Here is a 22,181-nt window from a genome sequence, read left to right on the forward strand (position 1 = left end):
AACCTTATAGTATTTATATACAAAATGCAGTTACCTTATCTGAGCGTTTATGCTGCAACTTACACAAATTTCAACCGGCGCGACGCTAACGTTTGAATTTCAATAAGATTTCTCTTATAAAGTTATACATAATAGTAATTCCTATCCTGTTGTGTGGATTTATGGTATAATTATGTTTAATTAACTCAACAGTTAGTACGCCTTTCACGTAGTACTCCCTCAGAACCACATTTTTAAAAACCTGTTAAAACGTAAATAATAAAATTAAATCGTAACACGTAGATGACGTGTGAATTGGAAAAGTATCTACGGTATAAACATTTGAAACATACGCATTATCTACAGTCTACATACAAAATTTAACATGCCTACATCAGATAAAGTTACTGAATATTTCTTTTAATCATTTTTCCACAGCAAAAATCGACTCAGAGCGAGACTTTTGAGCACATACATGATCCATCATAATATATTACGTGTGAATATTTTTAAATCAAAACTACAATCTTATACACCAGCACCTAATCATTAAAAAAAGAAATTACATAACAATCGAAAGCACAAAACTTCAACATTGACAGCTACTTATAGAACGGTTACAACATAAGTACTACAAATAGCATTCGAGTGTGTGACAGTTAAATCGTGGGAAATATTTGGTAGTGACCCTTCAGTACTTAAACGCGGCCAGTACACAATATTATTGCAATAAGATATTTATTTACGGAGTACATGATGACTTCGTTGTTTACTAAGTAAATACATGACAGCGCATACAAATTAGTATTTATGTTCCGTTCTTTACATGTAAAACGTTTCATTTTGCTAAGAGAAGGTTAAGTATAAAGTAAATCTACGCAAAAAAATAGTCTTGAAATGTTTACAATACAATAAATTAAAATAATTATTTTAATTTTTTACTTGTTTCTTTTACTAAAATTTAAAAAATAAAATAAAAATTATCAGTTTACTAAAAATAAAAACACAAAAAGATTTGCCGCCCAACGTGGGGCTCGAACCCACGACCCTGAGATTAAGAGTCTCATGCTCTACCGACTGAGCTAGCCGGGCTGGTGATAACGTTACGAAAACATCGTATCTTATCAACACACCGTATGAACCAGCTATAATACAACAATTCCCTGTGTATTGTAACCTATATTTAGCATACATATAACTGGCAGTTTGCCAATTTATATTTAAACGTAATTCTCATGCATAAAGACGATTTCTAGGATATAATGTTACTTGAACAAGTTGTTCCAAGAATTCAAATTCCAACAAAACTAAGTTTACACGGCATATTTGTTATTTCTTATAGGTATCGTGATGCAAGGAATAAGAAAATAGTCTACGTTTAGAATTATAAAGTAGCATAAGCAAATTCTATAAATGCGGAAGTTTTAAGGATCCGGGATTCTAGTATATATTAATTGTACGCTTACCAACCAAAATTGTGTTATTTATCCCGGAAAGGTATTTGGTTAATTTTTCAAAATAGTTGCAATGACACAAACTTCTGACAAATACACGAGCTGCATCTTAAAAATGGTATAACCCTCACAAATGATAGAGGTGTTAGCTTGCATATTTCCGTACCATCTTAGTATACCTACAATATTGTCAGCGCACAATATTACCGTAATTCATGATACCGTAACAATGAAGGCCCACGGACACTTCCGCACCGCTCATTCACTTCCCACTCTTAGCGATCATCAATGCATCGTTATAAATTGTATTATCCTTTATATTTTGTGAAGAATAACTTGAGGCGGTGGTTTTTTATTTTGTAAAAGTTAATATTTTTATTGTTATAGAATATTTTTTTGTCTTGAATTATTGTAAAACTTCGATAAATTTGAAATAAAAACTTAAGTATCTCAGAAAAAAAAAGATTTTAAAATCGATACAAACTGTATCTACTGTATTACAAAAAAGTAATGTCAAAAGGACGGATAGAGCCTATGCCCTATACGATTCTACCGCGCTAATAAGTAAAAAAATATGTATAGAAAACAAATTTATAGGGTGTGAATACGCACTGCATGCGAGACAGACCATCAATGTTTGCGAACAATCCATGCACCCATCGATCGCGGAAAATAATGGCGATATCTTATTTGAATACGCAGAAACCAGTCCGTCCTATTAGACTGCTTAACTTGACAACTCAAGCCACTCACTTTAAATGGACCGTGCAATAAAATCACTTGTTGCCCGTTTCCCACTTACATGGCCGCGACACGGGTAATTTATGGTGTCGACTTTATAATTCATTCCTCACTATTGACTCCCCGGCTATTGTGTTATTATGGGACAATTTAGCTATTGCGTGCAAATCGCCGTCGTATTTTATTTAATAATGAACGTTTGGTGGTGCCTACGCTTGTCCACGCATCGACACCTTTTATCACTGCAATTGTAGACAATTGCTTATTTTTATTGCGCGAAATGTAGAGTGGATGCACTGGATCGATTCTATTTATAAGTTTATCTTGTTCAAAACAACAAGTTTAATACGCTTTGACTTCATGAAAAGTTTTGAAAATAAGCTTTGAAGTGTCAAGGAAAATTTTCTACCCCGACGAAGTTTTACGCAAGAAGGTGTAAGTTACAAGGTAAATTAAAAATCTATAAAAAACCAAAAGAAAATTATTCAAAATACCTGTTAAACAAGGACATAACTGCTGTCGATCCATTGCCGAAGTTTATGACTTCAACATAACTCCACATACCTGTAACAAATATAAAATCAATCAGTACAATCAGTATGTGAGTCGAATAAGGCGTTCATATTGAGCCACGATTGATAAGCTAACTATGGGCAGAGTCATGGGACGAAACAATAGCTATCAGTCGATATAATCTATGATAGACGTACGAGTACCAAATGAAGAAAATGCACGTTACGTACTAATAAGAAAAAGGTGCAGCTATGAAAATCTTGTTGGAAATATTTCCCAATTTGGATTCAATGAACTTTTGCATTTTCAGATAATTTACCTTTACATTATCTTAATCATCAATTGGCAAATATGTTAACACATTTATAAAATAAATATTGTCTTATCTAAAAAAACACATAAGATAAGTCTTACACAAATAGTCTTACACAATACACAATGTCAATATACATTAAATCTTATAAGAATGTAATATACGCACTTTCAACTCACAAAAACTTTTTTCCTGTAGTTGACAGAAAATATTTTCTCCTAAAAAAATGTGATACAAAATGCCGCATCCAATAACCTACTTAGCTACAAGGACAAGTGGATAGCAAGTCGACTGATGATATCTTCGTACTTCCTATCTGGAGATCACATCGCGATATGCAGACAGTCCACTCGCTGCCTTAATGCATATTAAAAATGCAACAAAAAAATATGTCGTGTATCAAAGCTGATAAAAAAATACGATTAGATGTTATTTAATTAATCAGATATATTCCGTGTGTTATTTCTGATTTGATTAGCTTTAAACGAATTTGTAATGAATCGAAAATATATTTCGGGGTGAACTCAAGACCGATACGTAAAAAAGAATAAAGAAGTGATGATGTAGCTCATGAGAATAAATTACTTTGCCTTTATTAATTTTTCATTTAATAATAAGAATAAATGACGTCAAGGTTTTATTAAAGTTTTTATCCACATTATTTTCTTAATACTAGACAAACGAAATTATTAGAAACTTAAGCCAAAAATGCACGCCACCGAAGCGATAAATAACACATCATTGTAACAAGAAATACAAAGCTAAGTATAATTTATATTCGCCGGTGCCCATATAACGAACTTCCCTTCCTAGACAGAGCTTTATAACTTTATGAATTGGCTTATCTCATACTCATAGAACGAGTTAATAATAGTGACTTGGCACGAAGGCGTCGAGCAAAAAATAGCTAAATATATAAAGGGACACGCAAGATCGGGCGTCGTAAGTAATGAGTCGATTCTCGCTCGGGCATCGATTGCGAGCGTTATCTCAATAAAGAGCAACAGACTGTTCATTACCACGTTGACACGGTGGAATCATAAATTGTGGAACCCCGCCGCGGCCCGTGCTCCTGCCCACTGCTGCAACCCTGGTACCTGGCCCTTTACCCGCATTACTTTTTGCCATTCCAATTGTTTTTGGTAGAAACCCCATAAACCGTAACGGCCTGATCACTGATACGAGCGCAGGTGTCGCCCTTCACGCCCACCAACTTAATTACAACATTTTTTAACAAAGGAAATTGGTATAGATATTCCAATTTGCGCAAACGATAGCAGCTGCATTGATTAGTTTTGTGTTAGACAAAAATGTTGATACAGCAACGCTACGGTGTACAATTTTCAAGATAGCCTGTATATTTTTTTGTTTTTAAATAAAATTTGGAAAAAACATACACCCATAAGCAAATCGAGCAAAAAGTGGATTGATGAATGACATTACTAATATCTTGCAAACAAAGAAATCGAGCTCCTAACTCACATGCATTTTATTCGACGAATCCACCGAGGTAACCAATTTAATGGAATCATGACAGACGACTGAGATAAGGGGACGTGAAACATACAAAGAAACTTAATTTTACAGCCGCGATAAAACGTATTCATTCATCAATACGCAGACGCGAGCATTCGTCTCTAACAGGTAAGACCATAAAATAAATACGTGTAATTCGAAGCGACGAATCCAACAGCAGTAACTGTCGACAACGAGCGCCAAGTACATAAAATATCGTATCCAAAACTTACAAACATGGGAAGTCATTAAAGCGACCGGCATGGCACTTAGGCAACTCCTATATAGCCGTCTGGCCAAGCATAAAGATCAATATCTGGGTGGCCCGTTGCCAAATCTTTTTAATATCGTCCCGGACTCGACTGTGGAGTGGTTAACGACGATAACAACCAAAGTGTTACGTGAGCAGTTGGCGAATCGCTCTCTGTATTGCCATCGATATGGAGCATCCATGCAGTGCGACTTCAATGCAATGAGAAAAGTAAATAAGAGTTTTGGAGACATACAATTCAAAACCAAAAGAATGCACACATCATCACAAGTATAAATGCTACAAACACAATTAATAAAAAAATTTAATAAATTCGTATGACCCGTGCGTAAAATAAATATTCTTCAAAACATAAATTTCTACTTTTACAAAAGACAGGTGAAGCTCCTTACGCTTCTATTTTAAACGTTGATTGATCAAGGCAGGTCTGCAATAGCCATCTATAAGCCGCTAGTTAAACCGTATTGTCAGGCACAATAGAAAATAATGGAGGCAGAGCCAGCACTTTTGAGTTGGCTGATAAATTCGCTCCGAGTTTGAGTCCTCGCGGTCGCGGGTAAGTTTTAATGAGTGCAGCTTTAGTTCGCTTTCAAATAGAGTCCAGTAAATAGAGCCGCCTCCAGACACTTTGTCGGGTCAAGTTTGTAACACACAATAATAAGGAGCTGTTAATAGTTATATAATAGTATTCATACTTATTACTTCTTAACACACAATGCTAAGAAGCTATATTCAATTATAATTGTGAATAGTAGAACACTATTCACACTTTTGAACTAGCTGTGCTTCGCGAATTCACGGCTAAAATCAAGTTTTTGCTATAGCCCATGTGTTGTTACTTTGACGTATAAGTTATATTAATATAAGTTTATATAAGTTATATTATTGTGAAGTTTTGTATAATCTATGTTACTATTAAATTTCATCCAAATCAGTGAAATGTTTTTTCGTGAAAGAATAATAAACATGCATACATCCATCCACCCTCACATACTTTCGTATTTATAATATTACTAGGCTTTAGATGATAATTAATCTTCTTCTTATATATAAAAATGAATCGCAAAATGTGTTGGTAAGCGCATAACTCGAGAACGGCTGAACCGATTTCGATAATTCTTTTTTTATTATATTCCTTGAAGTACGAGGATGGTTTTTATGTAGAGAAAACGTAAATATGTACCACGGGCGAAGCCGGGGCGGACCGCTAGTCTTCTATAATATAAAAATGAATCCCAAAATGTGTTGGTAAGCGCATAACTTGAGAACGGCTGAACCGATTTCGATAATTCTTTTTTTATTATATTCCTTGAAGTACGAGGATGGTTCTTATGTAGAGAAAACGTAAATATGTACCACGGGCGAAGCCGGGGCGGACCGCTAGTTTATCATAATTTTAAATCTTACATTTCAATAAAATATTTATTTTTAAGGTAAATATGGCGTTGGAAGTTATAATAATAATTTCCGTTTACAGTATGAATGAGATCAATATGCATTTTAAATTGCAATCAGCATAAACTTATATTTTTGCTGACCGCCAAGCGAAATGGGTCAACAATATGTTTACAATGAGCTGCTTTTAAATTTAAGCTTTAATATACGTATTTCAACTTTAAATGGAGATAAAATACACTATCTTATTGCATAAAAAATTATCAGTGAAACATGATTGGAATGCATCTGCCCCAGACTCCATTAAAAGAAACAGGTACCTATCACTGGCATTATTTGCGTTAATGTCGTTAACTAATTTTGTATTCTATTAATAGGTATTTTGATTACACAGTTTCTTACATATTCTTCCCAATAATAACAACAATACAGCTACATGTAGCTGAATAAGTACCTTCCACACTACATCGAAAATATCTAGCACATTCAAATAGCCATAGAGACTATATATTATAGAGTATAGACCAACATGCGCTACAGTTATGAATTGCCCCATTTTATCGGCGTCATAATTCAACCTTATTCGGGCGTACACATCCACAAGATACAGGTCTTGCGCTAGTGGGCTGGACAACCGAATATGGTGCGGAAATTTATACACTTCGGTGTTAAATAAGTCACTATATTATTTAACCTTTAAACTTGACTTGTATGTAACATGCAAATAAATTTATAGCGCAATTGGTAGTATAGTGTAAGATGCTTTTCATAAAGGCTATAGGTATTAGGTATACGGTGTATTTACATAAAGCGAGCGTTGCTCATTCTAACCCCACTATGTCAAATTATTTTAGTGTAAACAGGCGTAGAGCATTATTTCGTTGTTCTTAGTACATTAGAAAAGATTATATGCAATGATCAAATACTGAACAACACTGAATACGAGTTTTTGTTTACACTAAAAGATCACGAAAGAATACTCTTGCTCTAGCTCTATGTTCGTTTAATGGTAAATGCACCGTTATATAATAATTAAGTATGGCAAAATATTATCTAGTAAAGAAATACAATGACAGACACAATCGTAAAAAACGTCTGGTAGAATTACCATTAAAGTAACATAGGGAATGGCACATTTTTATGGATACAACGATAATACGAGATCTTACACGTTATCTAGCGGAATACAGGCTGTATATTTAATATGTGACGAATAGCAAAATTTCACAAAGTGTTAAAATTACACATATACAATTCATATTATAGAGTTTGAATACGTAAATTAAGAATTCAAGGTGTCCCTTATTAAACACGAAAAGTTTTCCACAAATTCAATTAATAAGACATCGCTAAAATCAAACTCATTAAAATCCGTTGTAAAATTTCGAGTTCAGAAAAATCGACATCGTCTCGCTAAATTAAGTGCTTCAATAAAATGCCGCGTGAATGGAGGCGTCAAGTTTCACACCGCGTCGAAACGAACACCTATTATTATCATAACCAAACAATGAGGTACAAAAAATCAACAAACATAAACCTTAATGATTCGGTAGTTCTCGGGATGAATGCCAACTAAGCGAGGGAGGAAACGGCAATAAAATAGGCTTTATTGGGACGCTATTTAGTCTTGTTGTTGGAAAAATGCGCGAAGCGCATAGCGATGGCTTCACTTTTATGAGCTGGACCTCCCATTATATTGTTGGTTTTATCGGTTTAAAATAAACTACTAATACGTGGATGTATGTCATTAAAACTCTTTTAAAATTAGAAATAAACGCCATTACGTATTATGGCCATAAAAATATCAGAACGTACAGTTTTAGTCCAATTTTAGGACAATCACACAAAAATAATTTCATAAGCATTTAATAATACAAAACAAACAAACAGATATTACGTGTGGTCGAGACCACAACTGTTGTTTCCGTTGAAACATTCGTATACTGCGAAAAAAACGAAACACGTGTTTAAAAAGTCATTTGAGACATGACTTTGGCCAAATAATTTACCGTTATTAACTTCAACGCGACACATCCGATCACAAGAACAATTATGTACCTAAATACATTTCATCATGATATAAATATTATTTATTTCAAACGCCTACATATAATAGTTATTGTATTTCGATTGTAATTGACAAGGTAATTGATATAATAATAATAATATAAGTACTATTAATCATAGATTGGTTATTTTAAAAATGTCAAATCCGAGTTAATCTAAATTATACAGCTCAATGAAACACTACACATTATAACTATCGTGAGCCAACAACAAACCATCGAATGCACTATGGTGGTCGCCACCCTCATAAATAGAATAAACATCAATTAACAAGGAACAGAGAAGTGACCAGCAGGTGGCAAAGCCAGAATACACTGAAGATGACATTATCAGGCGTTATCTACACCCCATCGCGGTTGCGTGGGTGGTGACGCTATCTATGATGTCTCTCTAATGGTGAAAATTACGTAAATATTTGTCACCTTACTCTGCTTTAATAACATTAGTTCAAAGTAAGGCTGTTAAGCTCTTACGTATTGGATTGACATTCTCCTAAATATAAGTAAAAATATAATAAAGTTAGAATATATTGTTCTACTTAAAATGATTACTCGCATTCGAATCATAAGTTCGTAAGAAATTGTAGATACTTTTGTAACTATTGTTTTTAGTAGATAGAATAGATAATAGCATTTCTTTATTAATCTTTCACGGCTAATTCGACCATCAAAGAAGTCAAGTAAGAAAAACCGCAATATATCCATGACAATATATCAACAAACAAGAAACGATCGCTAACGCGTCCATTAACATATCCATCCACTTATGACAGCATTACCCACCGCAATGCATTTTTAAGCGACTCTAAACACCGTTTCCCATTGTATTTTGTAAAGGAGATGAAATTTAAAAACAATATTAGCCGTATAAACTTATTCAAAGCACACTGACGACGATAAGGGTGGAATAGAAATGGGCGTTGATAAGTGCACCTCGCTACCGTGCGATGAAATTGTTACGTAAAGATGTCACGGAACGCTGTATGGGCGGTTACAAGTATATTCATATGCACTCGGAATAAATGCGCGGGAAAAACGTACACTATGCACGTATGTTGTTTCGATAAATTTGTACATTTAATTGTCTAGGATTTGTTGACGGAATTTCTAATAGAGGTTATAAGAACGTTCATTGTTTTGTCTATTTTTGGAATTTTTGGTTTGGGTGTGAAATATTTTTATTACAGTCACTAAAAAAAGAAAATCATATATACTATAAGAAAAGGATGAATATCGAAATTAATAAAAATGCAGAGTCAAAATAAAAATGCCTCATGCATTCGCAAGCATTTTTATAAATCTGTTTTGGCAAAAAACTTTTATTTACGAGTCGAAAAAATAGACTAAATCATTAAAAATCCAACGGAAGTATAAATATCTCTATCACTAAAAAACCGACTCAAAAAATGACAATAGAAAGTTAATCTAAAATTATTACACGTTTGACAAAACGTTAAAAAATCATAAAGGAAGCGTCGACCTGAACGCTAAATAGAGTCGTATCATTTTAAGCATATTGTAACAATTTATCAAAAAACCGTTGACAATGCTACAAATATTTTACAGTGACTTTTATATCTACGACATAATGTTGTTAAACAAACAATTCGCCCATTTGACGCTTCTTCTGGCAGGAGTCCTCATAATTGATTCTTTCCGGGGGCGTGGTGGAACGGCCACAGCCATTGTGAAAGCTGGCGACGTCTGTTGACAAATAATATTCGTATTCCAAAAGGCACCCTGGGAAATTCGTTCTCATTTCCGCTCCTAAACGAAACCTCGCATGTCTACAAAAGCCGCGATAGACAACAATCTACGAAGAAATTGGATGTTATAAACTTTATGTGTGTCAAATACACGGCCATTCGAATTCACTGCGAGTTTCGTATCTAATATAAATTTTACATTTCAAACTATAAACCACCTACAAGAGACAGTAACAGATGTTTACACACATAAATTTGATAATGGTTTAAAATGGAGTAGAATCAAAATAACATTTATTGTATTGTTTTTAGCTTATATTATAAAAAAATTAAAATACGTAATTGCTGCTCAGAATGAAATCGAACAAATAGAATATTTCTAAAAAAGAGAAAACGAGACCCTCTAGAAATTAATAATTTTACCGTTTTACAAAATACAGTTAATCAATTATCTTAAAACAGCACACCAATCAACAATTATCGAAAACGCACAAAACATTTAGCGATCGTTCAAATTTAACAAATAACACGGCAATTTAAATAGGATTCACGTAATAACATCCCGAGCGCAATACGCCCCCAAGTTTAGTCTAATAGCTAGTTTGGTTCCACAGATTAATACATCTGAGAGAACCAAATAAACGGCTGGACAAAAAAACCGGACAAGTGCGAGTCGGACTCGCGCACACAGGGCTCCGACCAAACCTATTTTTTATATTATGATGTAACTTTTCTGCTTTAAGCAATTTTTACTTTATCTGTAGGTATTATCAGACGTAGTTTTTTACCTAATTTAATAATCTGTGTTCACAGGACGTAGAAACCCCGTAGATTTTGATTCCCTTGCGAATGTCGAAATTAGCGAACATTGCAGCATAAGCGGCTGTATCTTTTGATTGCGTTGGAGAGTTTATTTTTTTCACAGCTTCAAGGCATCTTGGAGAGTTTATTTTTTTCACAGCTTCAAGGCACCATTATTCAATATAAATTTCTGCTTGATATCCACACGTTCCTGAGAAAAATGGTCTTGATAGACAGACATATGAACAACGAAGTGATTCTATAAGGGTTGCGTTTATCCTTTTGAGGTTCGGAACCCTAAAAACACTAACGGTCGATAAATGCTCGTCTACCTGGCCGCGGTCCGGCGCTCGCTCCGCTGAGTCCGATCGACTCTAGTCAGAGATAACATCCTCCCCAAATATAATAAATCTAAGCGATAACATTCTTTACTCAACAAAGAGACCCGACTAATTGTTACTCAACCCGTCATTACCGTGGACTTGCGGATGCGTTTGTTGCGCTAAGTAATTTGTTTACCAAATTTATGGAGCTAGTTTTAAATGGAGGAAGCGAACTTCTTTGTTAACAGAGTCGAAGTTTAATTGTTAATTTAAAATCAACATTGATGATCTAAATAGGCAATCGTATATTGCAACTTAGATGTAGATTGCAACTTGAGGTAAACATAATAACAATTTGAACATATAATAAATCAACAAATCAAATTTCCCTTAATAACAAATATTTATCAGTAAAGCCGTGAAGAAAAAATGTTATCATAAATACTTACATTAATACATTTTTATAGTATGAATTTTTGATGTCTTCGTAATGTAAAAATACTACAAAATCAACATTCACTTTCATTCGTGTCTATTCATCCACTACTTTAGTATAATTTAAAAATTTATGCAAGCTTCATTATTCGAAAACGCCATACAATAAAACGCTTACCGCCTGGACACCCAAAACGTTAGCGAACCTTAAAAAATGCTCAAAAACCAACAAGACAATAGGCGATTACCCTTTCCGTAATAAAATAAGTGAAAACGCGAGAACGTCAAGCGCTTTTAGCTTTTTGGTTGATGCCGCTTTAATGGGTGAAGTTATATTTAAAAAAAATGTTAGCGGCACTTTCATTTTTACCGGACAATAATAAGCAACCTACCGCAGTAGTTATCCCAAGAAGGACCGGCCCATTATTACAACTTTACACGTAATCCTTTAGAGTAGCAGAAGTTATTTATTCAAGCATCATAATTGATTATTTGTGTTCAATGGTTCCGGTAATTGTAAGTTATTTTATACATGAGTTGATTTGAATAATGTTTTTAAGCTGAATTTTTTTGTTATATTGTACAAGGACTTTTTGGATATTGGCCTGTACCTACTCTAGAAAGTATATGAATAAGACACGAGAAATGCAGAGCGTAGAACCAAAATTATCATTTATTTTTTCAATAGTTTTTCCAAAGCTTCCATCCTCGATTTGTAAACCAATTTCGTTTACTCTAGAAGTAACTCATCCACCATCAATAATTGCCAATGAATGAGCATTTACGAGCATCAGTAAAAACGGAGCGTAGCGTTCTTCTCTAATGCATTATAGTAAAACAATGCGTGAAATTACCTAACAGAAATCTGGTCCAGCTCTCTATACACAAACCATTATATCTGTGCCCGTTATCTGCATGTTACGTGACACTGAGTAAGTTCAATTTGTAGCAGACAATATTGCCAAATGCTAAAACACGGGACAAAAGACAATTGCACGTGCGGCCGGCTATCCGATAATTTACAACCATTACTCATAAAGGTGACGTAATTGGCGACAAGTTTTCGACAATTCTAGGGCAAAAAGGAATGACAAAAACACGAGACAAGAACACATTTCTTAAAAGACATGTGTCAAAAGTGGCTAGAGAAATTCCAAGATAATGTCGAGATAGTCTGGCAATTTGTAATATAATACGATGTTTACATTACCTAATTCTCGTGTTAATACTTTGTTTAAAGTGTACATTAATGACCTTAATAATACTTCCCTAAGCTCCTGAAAACCCTAATAGGTTTTTAAGAATTTTTGAAATCTTAACATATTCAGAAGCAAGCATGACAAGATTTTAAATAACATCGTTTGGGTAAAATACGTGAACACATAAGTGATTCACCAATAGTTAGAATTCAACATCCACGATTCTGCAAAGGGCACAGAGATCGATAGCTAATAATGCAATACGATTTCTCAATATCACGAATAAGAAGAACGGAGCATACTCATCGACCACAAAACATTTGTCTCTAAAATGATAAATAAACACCGAACTACAGAATAACCGCAGCATAATATAATACTTCCATTAAAAAGTGATAGATACAAATTACCGAGATCGATATAGACATACTTAGTGAATGAGACTAACACCCGTATTCACAAACAGTACTTCCCTAAGTAAAGCATCAACACTGTGCAAAGGGTAACACTTCTCAGTGCGTTCCAATCCTTTCTATTCATTCAAAGCCTTTCTATTCATAGACAAAACTTAAGTAATGCTTGGCAAAGCAAACGCACTGCGTAAAATGGCGGCATGTGATTGGTCCATTTGTATTGCTAAGTTCATGGTAGAGTTTGACAGGAGTAAATGACAATGAAATTTATAAACTGCTTTATTATCATGCAGATGTGCAAGCAGATGTGAGATGAGCCGAGAGACCTTTTTAACAATTCTTGAAACTGACGGCTCGCTCACTTCTATAAGATCTCCCGTAACCATCTGTAAATGAAGATTATAAATTATTACCTACATATTTATAGTCCGGGATACATCGCCCATTTTTGCAAGTGATTACTATCAAGCTAATTTTTCGTGAGTAGCTTTATTTTGATGAGATGCCCAATAATTTCATGTACGAAACTCTCGATTGTGGTAGCTTACAGAGGTAACAAGGATAAAAATTTTTGATTTGACGGTTCTCAAATATTTATTACGCAATTTGTAGGACAATATGTCTGTTGAATTATATAAGTATTAAATAAGTGAAAATAAAAAAATCAGCTTGTTAGTAATCATTTATGATGACTTCGTTATCGATACACATTGGAAAGGGGGACTCTTTGATTAAACCATAGATTTTGTAGGACAAATATTTTTTCGAATAATTTAGATAATTATCTTGAGATTGAACAAAAAAAAACATTCAGTTAGTAATTAATATTTGAGAACCATCAAATCAAAATATTTTATCCTTGTTTCCTCTGGTAGCTACCACAATCGAGAGTTTCATACATGAAATTATTGGGCATCTCATCAAAATAAAGCTACTCACGAAAAATTAGCTTGATAGTAATCACTTGCAAAAATGGCCGATGTATCCCGGACTATTATACTTAATTCTGAAAAATTCTTGAAACTGTACCTACTGTTAGGTAGGTTCTTTGATACAATAATGTATTACTTATTTGTAAATTATAAATAGGTAAGTGTTTTCTTAAAACTTACCTGAAAACTTCCGGAGGAATAAAACCTTATAGCTATCAGCAGTTGATACATTGGCGGCACTGGTAAGCCTCTTTCAGTCAATTTTATTAAATCATTAATAATTAATAACTAGTGGCAAAAGAACATGATAAACATCTTTCGAAAATCTATAACGTTTTCTAAACTCTTCCGAACTATAGTAATCAAAAGGATCTTGAAAGTCCCGTACCACTTTTCTTGTTATTATTGTCCTTTGTTCAAATATCCTATCGTTAATCTTCTTATATATAAAAATGAATCGCAAAATGTGTTGGTAAGCGCATAACTCGAGAACGGCTGAACCGATTTCGATAATTCTTTTTTTATTATATTCCTTGAAGTACGAGGATGGTTTTTATGTAGAGAAAACGTAAACATGTACCATGGGCGAAGCCGGGGCGGACCGCTAGTATAATATATAATTTAGTTAATTAAGTTAATATATAATCGTAATAACAAAATAAGACGACAAAATAATATAACTTCACTCGTTTTGTACACGTGGCCTGTTTTTGGTCTACTATGCGTTGTTTAAAGTAGCTATCGAAGTTGCTTAGCTGTGCGTTCAGTTTAACGAGCGCATAGTGCGCTTCACCACTTAAGTATTGTTTGTGAAATGATTTTGCTACCCCTATGCGTCCATGCCTACTATGAGACCTCACAGTAACGTTTGTGAATACGGGTGTTAGTGTTATCTAAGAGGAAATGAATCAGAGTTTGGATATCCTAATACTGGCATTAAGACGTGATTATCAACTCGAAGTAAATGTAAAATCATTTATATTATACGAATACATAAGACTAATTAAGCGCAGATACATATTTATATCTATAAAAACTTCAAAGCACCACTAATAGTGGCATTAAAAAATGTAAATTTCACATACATTTGCTTTAATAAATTGGGTTAACAAAAATGTCGAGTGCGAAGCTTACGGACTTTTTAAAGCACTCATTCGTCACTTAGAACGGCGCGCTGATGACGTGATCCACTCGAAATACCGGTGTGACGTCCTGGGCATTACCAAAACAGTGTGACATAAAACAACCACCTACGATCACTCATTAATTATATAACAGAAGGCACTTGAACTCGCCCCCCACGTTTGATCTAAAAAAAGGGGCGCCTCGAGCGTCAACAGCGAATGTACGGTGTCAAAAGTTTTGCATTGCCCAACGTATGGTCCTAACAAAACAAGAGTCGGAATACTCGTATAGACCTGCCTTTTGTCGGCCGCTACCATTAGAACGAATTGCCGTACGTGCCCCGGGATAATTCTTTCTCTCTCTCTCCACTTTATTACCTTCAGCTTCGCACTACTTTTGTTTGCTTTACAAGTCGCGTCCGCAGCGACTACCGTTGGAATTCTAAATCGTCGCTACATTGTACAAAAACGGACGAAATTCCTTTTTAAACCCCCGACCGCTCCAATTAAAGTACTTCTGATCGAAAATGACAAGTTATTAAGGGCATTTTATATCACGAAAATGAGATAGCTTAGCCGTACTGATAAAATCGACGTGGTTCAGTCAATTTAACACATTACAAAGATTAAAAAGATATTCGACTTAATTTTTTCTTAATTTTTCAATAGATTTCATATTATAAATAAGCGAACTAAAGTTAAATTCAAAACATTGTTTTTAAGATGTTACTCTCATAAAAGGTGCAAGCCCTTTTGAGTTTTGACTATCTGATACTTTTCTGTATTTGCGAAATCATTGGAAAATATAGAACACAACATTCATCACTTACATGAAATTTATGATATGATAATCACACATTGCATAACATAAAACATATCAACACGCGCACATCGCCGGCGGTCGTTATTTCAAACACTTTTTATCCCAATAGCGATGAAACAAGTCGAGTGGTTCAGTTTATTCGCAAACAAAATATATTTGAAAATGTTCTCCGAATCAGATGCTGGCACTACGTTTTAGCTGAAGTCGTGAGAAGAGATTTATGATAGGCTATAGACAAACTGGCGAAGTTATCCCTGATAAGATTAGAGGCAAAAACAGTTTCAACCGAGAACATTACTTACCAATCGTCCGCTGTGATACACTTTATTTCCACATAATTTTTGTTCTATGACGCGGCAGTTAGATAATGTTTGTTTAGTGGGGCCAGCACTGAATCGGAACTTCTTGATCTTGATAATCTCCTGAATTATATGGCAAATAAATTGTATTGGCGTGCGATAATACTGAGACAAACATGTAGTTTATTTTTCCTAATATGGAGCTAAACTTAACTTCCTTTTCCAATATTAATAGATAATATTTTATTGTTGACAAAGACATCATTTTAAATTCTCATCCAATTTTTACTTTCAAATGACTCATCATTGTGAGCAAGCAAGACAGACGAAGCAGACGCCATAAATTATGCAACAACAAAACAAATAGTTGTCTTTGAGCAATCTTATCTAAAATGTATTCGTTGTAAGTTTATCTGCGCCACTGTAACAACTATATCAGCAAATAGTTCAAACAATAACTAAATAATTCGAATTAGCCACGCTCGCCTGTCAGTCAACATCACGACTTTGGAATTTCTGGAATGTTATCAATTTGTCACTTATTTATGGGTAAACAACGTTAAATTTTGTATTTCATAGCGTAATTTGAATTAGGTAATTGAAAACATAGAACTATTAGGAATCTACAAAATAATCTGAGTACATATTGGGTACCTAGTGAAGCATAAAAAAAAAGTAATATCGAAGCATTGAAATACTGTCTCTTTGATACGAATGTAAATAAAGAAAATCCAGTAATTAGAACACGAGATGAGACACCCTTGCATACGGACGCAATACGGCTCGGCAACAATTCATTCAACATAAAAGAAAATCATTTGATTGCGATCAAAAGCCGGCGAAATTTGTGAGACTGCGCACAAAACAAATTAGATTCGCATTAATGAAACGTGAGTTTGTGAACGGATCTAATAGGCGCCGAACAAAGACGGAGTTGAAAATACGGAAAAATAGATCTCGAATTTAACGGCAATTATATAGAATGGGGGCTATCAAAGTTGAAAATGGCATGAAACAAAACCGGTCACGTAGGAGCCGGGCCCCGGGGTCCGCTCGGTTAAAACTTTGGAAGCGATGCATCGCTGTTATTAACGCATCGCACGCCTTTGTTGGTGTACAATAGACGCCAAATTGTGGCAGTTTTTACAACGCAACGGTCAGGTAACATTTTTTGTTTTCATTGCGAATAGAGACCGTTCGACGGTGGATCTATTACGAACGCGTAAGAATATTAGCGCGGTTTCCTTTTTGTACTCGTGCGATATCTGTTAATTTTGGCCACTACTTCCTTATAAGCAGCATGACTTACGTACTTTTAAAGCATCACAATCAAATACCGTTTGAGACTTAAGCATAAGAAAAACCGTATGAATACTTAGATAAATATGTCATGAATTCGTAAAGCGTTAAGAAACGGCGAGTTCATTAACAACTGAGAAAAATTGACTTACTTTGTACATTACTATGACTATTATTATATTAATTCGTGGTGCAAATTCGTCACCATAGCTAATGAACTACACACATTAAACAAGAATATAAACTTGTACAATTTGGACAGTAACAATTTACCCTCGTTAAATTTAATATGTTTGTACAGACGCAGCGTATATCATTAGAGTTAATACCGGTACCTATTTTATTGTTTAATGAGACAACTCTGACTATTTATAGAGAGAATATAAAAGTGGCATTAGAACTTAGTGTGAATAGTGTCGGTCAGTTTATGGGTGTCGTAAAATTTCGACAAAACAATATTGAGGTCTCCAAGTGAATTATACTATTTCCCGTGTGTGTTTTTCAAAGTGATATATTACAAAAAGAGCAATAATTTATATAAAAATTATTGCTTTTGAACTGTCTCTTTTAGACGGATCCAACGTCGCGGGATGTATGTTTTGTCTAGTATGATATATAGCATACATTTATGTTGAATCCGATATTCACGCTATCAGTAATGAAAATTGTTCCCAAGTCGCTCATAAAAATTTAAATACAGTAACAATATAATTATGCAATGAGACAACAATAATATTCCAATCGCGTCCCATTACAAATATATTGAAATGGAAAGGTTAATTTAATACAAACAACGAAGCATGTCACTAGCGCGCAAGGTCGTATTATGAGGGGAATGTAAATACAACAAAATTTGTGTTGTTTTGCACTTCAAATATTCCTAACAAGTACTATCATAAAGTAACATTCTTTATGGTAGAAGCATTGTTTCTTTTATTAATCAGAATTTGGTCATTTAGGTATAAAAAATTAATGTATTTTATTACATCAGCTAATATGTTATAATGTATTAAGCGCATCACACACGATGAAGATACTATAATATTTTATCTTAAGATACTGTTATATTTTATATTACAGTATCTTAAGGTATCCGGTATCAGCGTTCTGACCATCATTTTTCTTTTTGTCATTGCGTACTAAGACCCCTGTAGAACCGCCATCCTGTTACAAATGACCCGAAATTTTGTGTAAATGATGGTCAGAACGCTGATACCGAATACCTTAAGATACTGTAATATAAAATATAACAGTATCTTAAGATAAAATATTATAGTATCTTCATCGTGTGTGACGCGCTTTAGACTTTTAATAGATATCTATAAAGGACAACTATGAACAAAATATGATAGTGTGCTATGTTATTCTTGAAGATTTTCTTCAATCTCATTAATCAAGTATTATATAAATATCAAGTATTATATTTTATTAGCACGACAAAGTTAATTATACAACAGCCGCTCATCCTAGTAGCTAAAGTAACCATATATTGAAAGTCATACGTTCACACACATCAACTAAACAATTACAAAGCCGCTATAATAATAATCCTCCCATCAATACAGTTATGAATGACAGATACACGAAAGAAGCTTATCAAAGATCACATAACGCAAACATTAGCGCGATTGAGGCCAGAGCAATTAATCACAGAGGGACGTCTACAAGCAAAAAAGGATTTCTCGCCCGTTATACAGAAGCCATTCAATAACTGAACAAAAACTGGTGACGAGTATGATGTAACTAGGAACTGCTACAGACTCCACGCATTATCATTGCTGATAAGAAGTTATCACCGGTTGTATTGGCTCAATGAAATTGCATTTAATTTGAAGCGCAATAGAACTTGCTTGGTATGCAATAAATTAATATTTACTTGTTCAATTATGCTACGATACCTGTGCTCCAAAGGCAATATAAATTGTGACAATAGTTGTTTATTGTAGCAAATGAAAGCGAAAGCTTTTAACGGGAAAATCCAGAAATATGAAGGTCTAAATGTATCTCGTGTTCCAATAATAAGAAATACCAATGACAATAAATTAAAACAATGGAAAGTTAAAAACAAAACATTTATGATGGGAACTTTATTTTTGTTAGCGCACTAACTACTGGATGGACATGGGACAGGCAGCCAGATTTCTTCGAACTTTAAACTTTCATTCATCATATTATAGGATAACAGATATCACAAAATAAGGAACAGGAACTACCACTTATGTGGTAATATAAAACAGAATTGTTAATTGAAAGAACATTATTGCTTGATCAAAAATTTTACTTGGTATACATTCCTTTACAACCTTAGAGTATCCACCATCTCTAATACTAAGGTCTACTTAGGTGTACTATAGGTATGTCATTTATAAGATTACACATCACAAATCCACATGGCGATTCATCTGAGTCAGTCTGAACATCTCAGCAGAGCTCAGCCAGCATAACTATTGCTAGTTTTACAATAGGTACCTTTTTTGTTGTTCTTTTTTTACCATAAAAGTATCGCAAAACTATGAAAGCACGTAAACGCTATAAATATGGCCCTAGCAACTGATCTGTGATTGTAATGAGCCCGCCGAGTCACGACGGACCGAGCTCACATTCTTCGAACAAGCAGAATGGTAGCAGTCGATAGCGCGACTAATGACACTTTATCGTGTATTAGTTTTGTTATTAATGAGTTTCCTATCAAAGTATATAAATATCAGGTCAAGTAATTTTAACACAACTTAAAAAAATTGTTAGCTTCTAATTTTGTTGCCTGCCTTCGCATGTTTGTAATTGTTTCATTACTCAACAACGAAGTAAGTTTAAATTGTACTGTATTTTTAAGAATAATTTATACTCATTTTCAACCTCATTCAGTGTAAATATTTTATATGGAAAACACGTGCTCTTCTAAAATTAGGGGTGACAGAATCACACCATTGCGAAAACTTATGTGTGCCTATTGCGCCAATGCGAAACAACACTCATTACTGAAAAATCAAATTAAACTACCGACTAGAAAAAAATAATAACATGCTTTAGAAACAATATTGCTGCAATCAAAGCCACTCGCACACAACGTTATTCTTGTACAGTGTACACGTTAATTCATTCACAGCACCGCACTCCACGGCCTTGAACCAAATCCCCATTCAGTTAATTTAACGGTTCACTTTCATAACATCATGCACTTTTTACTCTTTTGTAAGTGTATCTCGTTCGCTAACACGACCTAACCTAACCGGCCACGCTTATTATGCGGCGGCGGAGTATGCGTCCAACAAAAAAAGTGTGTCGAATCGGACACAATGCTTGCGGCCGGCCTTTGCCATGGACATAAATGATCTTCCAAAAACAATAACCGTCCCCTTTTATTATTTTTTACGACATCATTCGGAACAAGATCGACATTGTTCTTATTTCCATAAAACATAATAAAAATCCATAATTTTTATGTTTTTAACAGGTATACTCCAATAAATGGTCGGAATGAAATGGGGTTTACCCCACGCAGGCTTCATAAAAGTTTGATTATTTATTGAAAAAAAGATACATGCGGTTGGGTGTGTGAAATCTATATGAGACTCCTACTCTTCCTACGCCTTTATCGAAACTAAAATATTTATAAATACATCAATAGGTACATATTAAATATATATATTAAATATTTTCAGGACTCTTATCCTTTGCCAATTTACTTTATCGTAGACTGTTTTTTAGTTAGTATTTAGGATAATTAGATATTTTATATTCGATCAAGTTGTTCCTCTTGGATGATAATATTGAGATCGTAAACAAATTCTCTTCCAAAAATAAACATTGTAATAAAATTTTCTAATGACCATAACATAATGTATTTCATATTTTATTTTACCAAACAAAACACATTAAACGATATTACAACAGCAGTAAGATCACAACACTGAATTCAATTACGATGCGAATATTTAACATAAATATTGCGCACATTCAATATGGACTCGATATCACTAGAGGCGTTTAAGTAAAATGGAATCAGAATTTTAATCAAAGGTTGTCATTATTTTTATTCAATTCGCATTATTGTATTACAAATACAATTAATGTGTATTTTAGAATGACAAAATATACTTATAAATAAGAATCTCCGAATGAAACTACAATTTATGAGAAAGAGTCGACAGTATCGTAATTAATCGATGACTTATTAAAAAGCCTACAACCTATATCATTCTTTAATTGTGTTGTTATCTTAGAATAAAGTGGAATTTACAGCTGCCTTCACACATCATTTGTTGATATGCAAAAACATAACATAAAAGATACAAAATCAATTAGGTACAATGCTGCATTGCATGCATTTGGATATAGAACTGTTTTACTGTTCGTCTTACTGTGGTAAAATGAACTAAGTATCTACATGACAGACTGTACCACAGTACTAGAAGATATAAGACCACGATAATTCTATCAAGCACATCCAACAATCACGAATACGCCCATTACGATTGATACAATGTTTATTTGTGTTCATAATCACAATTTCACGCGTACTTGCTGGCGAGATCAAACATGTTAAACAGTTAGTCACGCTGTCTGTTTTTATGTATATA

The 22,181-nt window shown here is 34.0% G+C and overlaps 1 protein-coding gene and 1 non-coding gene across 2 annotated transcripts in view; both read right to left on the reverse strand.

Annotated features, from left to right (window-relative positions):
* The window catches only part of Su(var)3-3 (lysine-specific histone demethylase Su(var)3-3), a 318,176-nt gene that overhangs the window by 97,874 nt on the left and 198,121 nt on the right, over positions 1 to 22,181 (reverse strand). The gene's annotated exons all lie outside the window — the stretch shown is intronic.
* Positions 999 to 1,071, reverse strand: TRNAK-CUU (transfer RNA lysine (anticodon CUU)). Its single transcript has one exon. It is a non-coding gene; the product is annotated as a tRNA-Lys (tRNA).

This window comes from Colias eurytheme, chromosome 14 (assembly GCF_061535395.1).
Source record: "Colias eurytheme isolate Ceu_HAF_F1 chromosome 14, ilColEury1 Martin Lab GWU primary, whole genome shotgun sequence".
NCBI classification, from domain to species: domain Eukaryota; kingdom Metazoa; phylum Arthropoda; class Insecta; order Lepidoptera; family Pieridae; genus Colias; species Colias eurytheme.